Raw genomic sequence first — 10,564 nt, forward strand, 5'->3', positions numbered from 1 at the left:
GAGAAGAACATTGGGCCGCTAACTAAAGCCATGATTCATGGTGGAAGTTTCAGTTTTGGACAAAAATCCTCAAATCTCTAATGAGAAAAGAATTAATTGTTGTCAAATGCTTAAAGCATTAAAAGAGGAGTCCATTATCTGTTGTCTATGTTGTCCCGGTATGGATGTCTAAGTTGAGAATAATCAAAAGCGAGAAATCCAAATGCGAGCTTTCTCCTTAGACCTTTGTACAGGCGGCATAGAGGTACCCCTTTGTGAAACTTGGTTAAAGCATATGTATTGCGGTGATAATCCAGGTAGTCCAAGCTAATTAGGACAAGGTGCGGGCACTATCGGTACACTATGCATGAGGCTTGCAACTTATAAGATATAATTTACATGATGCATATGCTTTAATACTACCGTTGACAAAATTGTTTCATGTTTTCAAAATCAAAGCTCTAGCACAAATATAGCAATCGATGCTTTTCCTCTATGAGGACCATTCTTTTACTTTCAATGTTGAGTCAGTTCACCTATTTCTCTCCACCTCAAGAAGCAAACACTTGTGTGAACTGTGCATTGATTCCTACATACTTGCTTATTGCACTTATTATATTACTCTATGTTGACAATATCCATGAGATATACATGTTACAAGTTGAAAGCAACCGCTGAAACTTAATCTTCTTTTGTGTTGCTTCAATACCTTTACTTTGAATTATTGCTTTATGAGTTAACTCTTATGCAAGACATATTGATGCTTGTCTTGAAGTACTATTCATGAAAAGTCTTTGCTTTATGATTCACTTGTTTACTCATGTCATACACATTGTTTTGATCGCTGCATTCACTACATATGCTTTACAAATAGTATGATCAAGATTATGATGGCATGTCACTCCGAAATTATCTTTGTTATCGTTTTACCTGCTCGGGACGAGCAGAACTAAGCTTGGGGATGCCGATATGTCTCCGACGTATCGATAATTTCTTGTGTTCCATGCCACATTATTGATGTTATCTACATGTTATATGCACACTTTATGTCATATTCGTGCATTTTCTCGGAACTAACCTATTAACAAGATGCCGAAGTGCCGGTTCTCGTTTTCTCGCTGTTTTTGGTTTCAGAAATCCTAGTAACGAAATATTCTCGGAATCGGACGAAATCAACGCCAAAGATCTTAGAATCCCCGGAAGCATCCGAACACACCGAGAGAGGTCGGAGGGGGCCACGGGCCCACCAAACCATAGGGCCGGCGCGGCCGGAGGGGGGCCGCGCCGCCCTATGGTGTGGCCCCCCTGTCAGCCCTCCTGCGCCGCCTCTCCGCCTATATAAAGCCCCTGACCTGAACACCTCGGGGCGTTCGACGAAAACCACAAAAACCTTCCAGAGCCGCCGCCATCGCGAAGCCAAGATCTGGGGGACAGGAGTCTCTGTTCCGGCACCCTGCCGGAGCGGGGAAGTGCCCCCGGAAGGCTTCTCCATCGACACCGCTGCCATCTCCACCGCCATCTTCATCACCGCTGCTTGCTCCCATGAGGAGGGAGTAGTTCTCCATCGAGGCTCGGGGCTGTACCGGTAGCTATGTGGTTCATCTCTCTCCTATGTGCTTCAATACAATAATCTCATGAGCTGCCTTACATGATTGAGATTCATATGATGATGCTTGTAATCTAGATGTCATTATGCTAGTCAAGTGAGTTTTACTTATGTGATCTCCGGAGACTCCTTGTCCCACGTGTGTAAAGGTGACAGTGTGTGCACCGTGTGGGTCTCTTAGGCTAGATTTCACAGAATACTTATTCACTGTTGAATGGCATAGTGAGGTGCTTATTTATATCTCTTTATGATTGCAACATGTTTTGTATCACAATTTATCTATGTGCTACTCTAGTGATTTGTTATTAAAGTAGTTTATTCCTCCTGCACGTGTGCAAAGGTGACGAGTGCGTGCACCGTGTTAGTACTTGGTTTATGCTATGATCATGATCTCTTGTAGATTGCGAAGTTAACTATTGCTATGATAATATTGATGTGATCTATTCCTCCTACATATGCATGAAGGTGACAAGTGTGCATGCTATGCTAGTACTTGGTTTAGTCTCGTTGATCTATCTTACACTAAAGGTTACTAAAATATGAGCATTATTGTGGAGCTTGTTAACTCCGGCATTGAGGGTTCGTGTAATCCTACGCAATGTGTTCATCATCCAACAAAAGTGTAGAGTATGCATTTATCTATTCTGTTATGTGATCAATGTTGAGAGTGTCCACTAGTGAAAGTCTATTCCCTAGGCCTTGTTCCTAAATATCGCTATCGCTGCTTGTTTACTCGTTTTATCGCGTTACACTGTCTAGCGTTACTCTGCTTGTTTATCGTCCCGGGCAAAGCACTTTTCTGGTGTCGTTGCCGTTGCTACTCGCTTATTCATACCACCTGTATTTCACTATCTCTTCGCCGAACTAGTGCACCTATTAGGTGTGTTGGGGACACAAGAGACTTCTTGCTTTGTGGTTGCGGGGTTGCATGAGAGGGATATCTTTGACCTCTTCCTCCCCGAGTTCGATAAACCTTGGGTATCCACTTAAGGGAAACTTGCCGCTGTTCTACAAACCTCTCGCTCTTGGAGGCCCAACACCGTCTACAAGAATAGAAGCTCCCGTAGACATCAAGCACTTTTCTGGCGCCGTTGCCGGGGAGGAAAGGTAAAAGGCTCTCATACTACGGTCTCAGGTAAAGTATTTTCCTGGCGCCGTCGTGTGTGTGCTCGAAGCTATTTCCTTTAGATCCTGCAATTGCATCTTGTTGTTTCTTGTTTACACTAGTTTGGCATAATGTACAAGAGTGAGCTTCTTATTCTATTTCCTGATTTAAAACATGGATTGTTTGATGCGAAAATTAAAAAACCTATGGAACCTTATTTGCATGCTGGTAATAATATTAGTATGAACGCTTTGAACACCATTGTTGACAATAATATAGAAAGTTCTAAGCTTGGGGAAGCTGGTTTTCATGATATTTTTAGTCCCCCAAGCATTGAGGAGAAAATTTTCTTTGATGATACTTTGCCTCCTATTTCTGATGATGATAATGATAGTGGTCTTTTTGTGCCACCTACTATGGAGAGTAAATTTTGTTGTGATTATACTATGCCTCCTACACTTGATGAGAATAATAATGATAGCTACTTTGTTGAATTTGCTCCCACTACAACTAATAAATTCGATTATGCTTATGTGGAGAGTAATAATTTTATGCATGAGACTCATGATAAGAATGCTTTATGTGATAGTTATATTGTTGAGTTTGCTCATGATGCTACTGAAAGTTATTATGAGAGAGGAAAATATGGTTGTAGAAATTTTCATGTTACTAAAATGCCTCTCTATGTGCTGAAATTTTTGAAGCTACACTTGTTTTATCTTCCTATACTTGTTACTTTGCTCTTCATGAACTTGTCTATTTACAAGATCCCTATGCATAGGAAGCATGTTAGACTTAAATGTGTTTTGAATTTGCCTCTTGATGCTCTCTTTTGCTTCAAATACTATTTCTTGCGAGTGCATCATTAAAACTGCTGAGCCCATCTTAATGGCTAAAAAGAAAGAACTTCTTGGGAGATAACCCATGTGTTATTTTGCTACGAGTACTTTGTTTTATATTTGTGTCTTGAAAGTTGTTTACTACTGTAGCAACCTCTCCTTATCTTAGTTTTGAGTTTTGTTGTGCCAAGTAAAGTCTTTGATAGTAAAGTAAGTACTAGATTTGGGGAGGGCCCCACTGCCGCGCCGAGACGTGGGGAGGGAACCCCCTGGCTCCCCCGACGCTGCCCCTTCGCCTATTTATTCCTTCGTCCCCGAAAACCCTAGTACCGAGAGCCAAAATACCAGAACAGTTCCAGAGACGCCGCCGCCGTCAACCCTAACTCGGGGGGTTCAAAAGATCTCCTCCGGCACCCTGCCGGAGAGGGGAATCATCACCGGAGGGATCTACATCACCATGCCCGCCTTCGGACTGATGCGTGAGTAGTTCATCCTTGGACTACGGGTCCATAGCAGTAGCTAGATGGTTGTCTTCTCCTATTGTGCCATCATGTTTAGATCTTGTGAGCTGCCTATCATGATCAAGATCATCTTATTGTAATGCTACATGTTGTGTTTGTTGGGATCCGATGAATATGGAATACTATGTCAAGTTGATTATTGATCTATCATATATGTGTTGTTTATGATCTTGCATGCTCTCCGTTGCTAGTAGAGGCTCTGGCCAAGTTGATACTTGTAACTCCAAGAGGGAGTATTTATGCTAGATAGTGGGTTCATGTCTCCATTGAACTGGGGAGTGACAACAACCCCTAAGGTTGTGGATGTCGTCGTTGCCACTAGGGATAAAACATCAATGCTTTGTCTAAGGATATTTGTATTGTTTACATTACGCACAATACTTAATGCAATTATCTGTTGCTTGCAATTTAATACTGGAAGGGGTGCGGATGCTAACCCGAATGTGGACTTTTTAGGCATAGATGCATGCTGGATGGCGGTCTATGTTCTTTGTCGTAATGCCCTAAGTAAATCTCATAGTAGTCATCATGATATGTATGTGCATTGTTATGCCCTCTCTATTTGTCAATTGCCCAACTGTAATTTGTTTACCCAACATGTTATTTATCTTATTGGAGAGACACCACTAGTGAACTGTGGACCCCGGTCCATTCTTTTACATCTGAAATACAACCTACCGCAATCATTGTTCTCTTTTGTTTTTTGCAAGCAAACATCATTTTCCACACCATACGTTTAATCCTTTGTTTTCAGCAAGCCGGGTGAGATTGACAACCTCACTCGTTAAGTTGGGGCAAAGTAGTTTGATTGTGTTGTGCAGGTTCCACGTTGGCACCGGAATCCCTGGTGTTGTGCCGCACTACACTCCTTCACCAACAACCTTCACGTGATCTTCATCTCCTACTGGTTCGATAACCTTGGTTTCTTAATGAGGGAAAACTCGCTGCTGTACTCATCATACCTTCCTCTTGGGGTTCCCAACGGACGTGTGATTTACCGTCACAAGCAGATCACTTGGAAGCTCACACAAGATGGGAGCTACACCACCAAATCGGCATATGAGATGCAATGGTTCGGTCTCATCTATTCCCCCTTTGACAAGATGGTTTGAAAAGCTTGGTGCCGCCAAAGACCAATTTCTTTGCATGGCTTGTGAACCAAAATAGGATTTGCACGGCCGATCGCTTGGCAAAGGGTGGTTGGTTGCGGCATTTGCCCGCTTTGCAAGCAATGTATGGAGACCGTTGACCACCTCTTCGTCAGTTGTCGCTACACAACCCGACTTTGGAACTCCATCAAACAATGGTTGACACTCAATGTGGGGCATCAACATCACCATGGCACCAACCTCACCGTCCCCGAGTGGTGGGAACTTATGGCGGGGGATCAAGCAAGAAACCGCAAGGCTATTGGCCTCCATCACCCTTCTTGTCACGTGGGAAATTTGGAATGAGCATAATGATATGATCTTTCATAATAAGAGTGCACCCTTGCATGTAATGATAGCTAGGATTAAGAGGGAGGCACGTCTTTGGGTCATTGCAGGCGCCAAAAAGCTGGGAGATATCATGTCGAGAGAGTAGGCTTATTTGTATTTCCATCCTTAACATGTTCTTTCATGTAAAACTTCTTCTTGATCAATAGATTGGGGCAAAGTTTTTGCCCCCGTTTCAACAAAAAAAACTAGGCAAACTTTCACTTTAGAGAGGGCACATCTTTAAAAATAAGATGAAAAATAAATAAACCATAGTGTAACTTTCAAAGAACAACAACTACTGGAGTTAGGGTTTCACAAACCACAGCTGAAGATTTTATTTTCTGGAAAACCTCAACTATTGTGGTAAGTTGTTTCAACCCAAATGTTTTATCTAGTCCTTGTCCCCGACAATCTGGCCCCACTATTTAGGTCCACGTGTCATATGTGGCCAGTTTCTCACCTTCTTCAGCCGAACTATTTGGAAGTTTTCAATTCTTTTGAAGTTCATCCGAAAATAGTTCAAATCTTTAAAACTATAATAATTTAGTAATTCATATGGTTAGAACTTATATTAAGCTACTTAATTTTAAACATTTTGTTCGAAAACTTTCAACTTATAGTTGATTTTTGGTTAAATCTTGCCAAAACTTCAGATATGCTAGGAAAACTGAGATGAAATAATTCTAGTTAATTGGAAGACGTTGTGTAGACCAAAGGATCTGGGTGGCCTTGGCATTCCTAACCTTGAAAGATCGGGTTGGCCCCTCAGACTCCGATGGCCCTGGCTGCAATGAACTGACCCACAACGTTCTTGGGCAGGGTGTGACGATGCAGACTTGGCGCTTTTCAGGGCTTCCACGAAGACTACCATCGAAAATAGTGTTAGGGCCCCCTTCTGGCACGACATCTGTTGTGATCGGCCCACCTGCGGCTATGGGTGCCTGATCTATTTAAGATCTCAACAAGGAAAAACCTCAGTGTTGCAAAGGAGCCGCAGGATGACAATTGTATTTGTTCCATCGCGAGACTAAACACGCTGGTCCAGATTGCGCAATACATTCAGGTCTGGGACATTGCTTCAGCCACTCATCTTTCTCCTGCCACTCCCGACCGCTTGGTCCTTGACCTCTGATGGAATAGACAACATCAACTTAGGCTATCATGCCTAGTTCATTGGAAGCCACCCAAACGCTTCAAAGATCTGGAACACGCACGCATAGCCGAAATGCAATCTATTCTTTGGGCTTTCCCTGCATGGGAATCTTCTCACCGCTGATATGCTCGCTGTTAGGGGTTGGCCCCAATAATCCCACTTGCCCTCTTTGCCTTCATGCCCCAGAAACGGCAAGACATTTCTGCAAAGACTGCCCCTACACCTCGGCTATCTGGAACCTAGTGCATTCTTGGGGCAATGGACACTCCCCCCCCCCCAAACAACCAAAGAGTCGTGAGTGGTCGACCGCAATATGTCCTCTAGAATGTGTGGAAAGTGCAGAACCGTCGGTTCTTCACCAGACGGCGGCTAACCTACATTGAGGCCGCTTCGGTTACTAGAGAGGACATTCTTCAATGAGAACGTGCTTTTGTGTTACCTTCGCGCCAGCAATCCCAGCTGAGCCACATTAGATGTTTCTCTATTTTCTTTGGTAGGGTGGTTTTGTCTCACCATAATCTAAACATGCCCTCCTATGTATAGTGTTCGGGTTTTCCCTCTTGTTTATGAATAGGCAGTGCTCCTACCGGTTACTAAAAAAATCTATTTTACTCAGAACATGCAGTCTGAATTGCTAGATTTTTGTATAATTGTTCCTTTATTTCAACAAGTTTAAAAATTGGGATGAAAGTTACACGAAATGCCAAAAACTGTAAAGGTAACATGAGCTAAGAGTTTTTCCATTTTTTATCACTTCATGTAGTTTTAATTTAGGCAGATTTTAAATTTTATAGTTGGTCGTTAAAAGTTAAAAAATATTAAAACATCCAAGATGTGTGGTTTAAATCCAATCCGGTCTATACAGATGGTGCACTAGCCATTTCAAACAAAAGTCCAAACTGAGGAAAAAAGGTAGGCAAGATATTTTTATTTCAACACTATTTCTCACGTATAAGCTATTTTAGTTCTTAGTGTGGGTTCGATGTAGCCAGGTATTTTTTCTCTCTTTCTTTTAATAGTGTGTGAGTAAGGTCTTGAAGTTGAAACCTCTGGGCTCTGATACCATAGATAATTAATGCACTATTAAAAAATAAACTATTAACTATAAGTTAAAAATGAGAACACCCAAACTGTAATCCACTCATGTCTGCAGGAGAAAACCCAAGAGAAATTGCGAGATGCGGGTCTTCTAGAACAATCTCCACCAAAAGTTGCTGGTTTCTAGAAAATAAAATCTTTGATTGTGGTTTTTAAGAAAGCCTAACTCCAATGGTTGTGATTATCTTGATTTTTCCCCACAATTACTACTTGAAACTTGGTGATTTGTTGTTCATGGAGCTTCTATTATTGAGTTCATATATATGAACGGATCACATTTCCCTAACGTAGCTGTAATCTATCCGTGACACCACGAAGTTTTAGCATGCCCCAACATGCAAGCGTATGCAAATGTGAGCACCATGTAAGAGCATCTCTAGCAGAGCCTGCAAACAGCCAAAAATCGAATAATTACCGCTAATTTACGGGTTCGGTTTGAAAAAACGCGCATATTAGTTACCGTAAACGAGCCAAAACCGAAAAAAGTTTTCAGGTTGAGACCGAAAACCCAACTCGGTCTGTATTTGTAGGGGCTGAAAGGGCGAACTGAACACAAGCCCCTACTCGTGGCGCGCTGAAACTTCAGATCAGGCCAACTGCTTCCGCCAGTACATTCGCCGGACTCCGGCCAAATTCCGACGAATCTCAACATAATTCGACCGAGATGTAGCATCGTGACGTTGCTGGACTACAGCAGGACGGCCGACAGTAGGTGGCGTCGCGCGGGGCGAGCTCGGGGTGAGCTCGGGGCGAGGTGAGCTTGCAGCAGCGCGGGGTGGCCCGGGGCAGGGCGGTGCGCGGGGCTGAGCGGCACGGCGGCGCCGGCCTTGGCATGGTCGGAGCGGGGCGGGTGTGGAGGCGGGCGCGGCGGCCAGGCGCGAGCCAGGGTGCGGCGGGGGGCAGCGCGGCCTGGGCTGGCGATTTGGTGGCCAGGCAGGGAGAACTTGGGAGGAGGATGTCTCCGGGAAGAAGAAGAAGAAGAAGAAGAAGAAGAAGAGTAGGAAAAATAAAAAAATGAGGAAAAAAAGAGAAAAAGTTGACAGGTGGGCCATAATTAGGGAATATGCTTGTTCTGCGTCATCAATTTTTCGACTCGTAAACACGAGTTCGGTGAACTGAACTCGGTGTTTTCAGTTCGTGTTTTTACGGGCTCTGTTAGAGATGCTCTAAGTAGTTTGATCCAACACAGCGGCATATTTTTTTATGGTGCACTAGCCATTTCAAACACAACCGTCCAATATTTTTGTTTGGTTTTGTTTCGCGGTCCGACGCTGCCGACAAGGGTCGACCACTTCCTTCTCTTTTGTCCATCACCACTCGTACGTGCACTCATGTGTGCAGTCACTCACGCGCTGTTCAAGTGTCAATCAGAAACGAGAATAGGACGAATGCGGTCGAGCATCTTCTTACTTGGCATCTAGAGCACCTTATTGGTACGTGCTGCTGTTGTAGGCTGTAGCTTAGGGGCTTCAGTGGCCCAACCTCTGGAGCTGATAGTGATCAGTGGTCACTTTGCCGACTTGTCTGGATGTTGTTCCAATCTTCTAGGCACAATGTTGCCCTGCAAAAAACAGGAAGTATGATATCATATCATTTGTTTTGTTGCTCGGTTGAGAAAAAAAACAGTAAGAGCATCTCCAGTGGCGCTACGCATTTCAGACGTTCAAACGGACACGTCGTATCCGTTTGCATCGGCCCAAATGGTCGAAATCGTCCGGGTGTCCGTTTGCGTCGGGGGTGGCTCCAGCGGCACGACACATAATTTGTATTTATTCATGAAGCCATAATTTACATTAATAAAAAAACATAAAAAAGCCATAAAGGCGTGCTAAAAGTAGGTGTTGCCTACTGGTCGTCGTCGCTGACGAGGTCAATGAACTCTGGCGTCGGCCATGGAAGCTCGTACGCCGGCGGTGGAGGAGCTACCGCCGCATGGGCAGGAGGCTGTGGCCAGGGATCCCACGCCGGAGCAGCAGGCGGAGCGCGGTCGTTGGAACGCGTCGGCGTGGCCGGAGGAGTCGCCGGCCTCCCCTGCGCGAGCGCTGACTCGCGGAGCTGGATTGCGAGCCCGTCCCACAAAGCGAGCTCGTTGAGCTCGTCCTGCTCGCTGTTGGCCAGTGCCATGGCAATGGCCTCCTCCTCGGAAATGTCCGGCGGCTGGGTCTCCGGATCCCACGCCGGCCCGCCGTCGTCGTGGTCGTAGTGTGACATGTTCACGTCCTCGTCCGCGTCCTCCTGGTCATTCTCTTCTTCTTCTGCGGCGATCTCGCGCTCGAAGTAGTCTACGTCACCGAGGTAGCCAGCGCGGCGGCGCGTGTCGAACTCCCACGTCCCGAATGAAATCCAGTTGTAGGTACGCCAGATCCTCCGCAGATCCGGCGGCAAGAACGCTCGGGGGCGGCGCACCTCGTCCCGCCGCTCTCGTCCCTCGCGCGACACGGGGGGGGGGGGGGGCCGGCACGCGCCTCGAGTTGAGGTACCAGTCCCCTCCCGGCAAGTTCGCGTCCGGCCATGGTACCGGCCGGTTTTCCTCCCATAGCTAGGACGGCACGCGCCTCGAGTCGACGCGGACGTACCGGCCAACCCGTGCCTTCTTGCCGGACCGCGAGCCGCTAGACTCGTGGTCGTTCTTGGTATTGCGGAACGGTCATCATTTCTTCCCCATGCCATCGGTGGGGTGGATAGTGTGGGATGTGGCAATAGTTTGGTCGGGGAAATAGCCGCTGGCTGCGTCCCTTTAAGAGGCTCGGACGCCATCTCGCCTTCAATGGTCTGCCACTGCAAC

The sequence above is a fragment of the Lolium rigidum genome, chromosome 1 (genome assembly GCF_022539505.1).
Source record: "Lolium rigidum isolate FL_2022 chromosome 1, APGP_CSIRO_Lrig_0.1, whole genome shotgun sequence".
In the NCBI taxonomy this organism is placed as follows: domain Eukaryota; kingdom Viridiplantae; phylum Streptophyta; class Magnoliopsida; order Poales; family Poaceae; genus Lolium; species Lolium rigidum.